The sequence below is a fragment of the Morone saxatilis genome, unplaced genomic scaffold (genome assembly GCF_004916995.1).
Source record: "Morone saxatilis isolate NCDOM2014 unplaced genomic scaffold, NCSU_SB_2.0 Contig11, whole genome shotgun sequence".
Classification (NCBI taxonomy): Eukaryota; Metazoa; Chordata; class Actinopteri; family Moronidae; genus Morone; species Morone saxatilis.
The window spans coordinates 30719681-30720651 of NW_023339663.1; the positions used below are offsets into that span (position 1 = coordinate 30719681).

Consider the following 971-nt stretch of genomic DNA (forward strand, 5'->3'; position numbering starts at 1 on the left):
GAAGTAACTGTGAATTAACATTCTTTAACTGATCTATTAAGTGTGAACTAATCGCAGGAAGTCACAGTCGGATGATAACTTGCTAGCAACAGGAATTCATGATACGTACTGCATTCATTCATGCATTAAATCATCATGATTAGTTAAGCATTTGTTACCAATCTTCACTCTCCTCTTAGCTCTGTTTGTGTCTCTTTAGCTGCTAAATGCTCTACTGTGTTCACCAGCTAGTCTTGTCAGTGTTTTTTAGCTGGACAGGTCGTGTACGGTGGCTTTATCAGAGGCTTTTTGCTAAAAACCAGATTAATAAGGGCGATTCTTTCCGGTGTTTGGTCACTATGAGAAATATTAGGTATATAGATTAGTGCAGCTTTAAAGCAGAAAAGGATTTATTATTTTCTAATAATAATAATGTGTGCTGCATCTTTTAAGTGCTTGACAGTCTCCTAACAAGCTTGTTGAAGCACATGACTAAGCTTAACTTCCAACTTCTGTTTTCAGAAATCAGATTTTGTACACATCTTATCTATCTCGAAAATCGATCTTTTTAAACTTCCTGCAGGGTAGTGCAAACACATGTTTTGGTTCTCTATATTGTTCTGCTTTCGCTGTAAGTAAATGTTGCCTTATGCTAGTTTCTGTTATTTAACTTTATATGTGTTTTTTTCCTTCAGTTTCACTTCCTTCATTCCATATTTCACTGTCATCTCTATATTTGCACACTGCACTGTTACACCACGAAGGGAAATTAACAGCTTGAACGCAAACAGAGAGAACAGTTGTTATATATGTAGTTGAGTTGTGTACTTCCATTTCCTTAAATGTTTCCAACAATTTTCAAACTCAGAGAAATCTCTCATTTTATTCAGGTAACGCTGCGTTTCACCGGTGGCCTGTCATATCCCCTTAGCGTTGTGGTTGTCTGTCAGAAGCTGTCACACATTGACTGTTTATCCAGTGTGAAGCCACAT

At 37.0% G+C, this 971-nt stretch overlaps 1 protein-coding gene across 1 annotated transcript in view; it reads left to right on the top strand.

Moving 5' to 3' along the window:
- The window catches only part of pcsk6 (proprotein convertase subtilisin/kexin type 6), a gene marked incomplete in the record, with an annotated part of 53898 nt that overhangs the window by 22601 nt on the left and 30326 nt on the right, over positions 1–971 (top strand).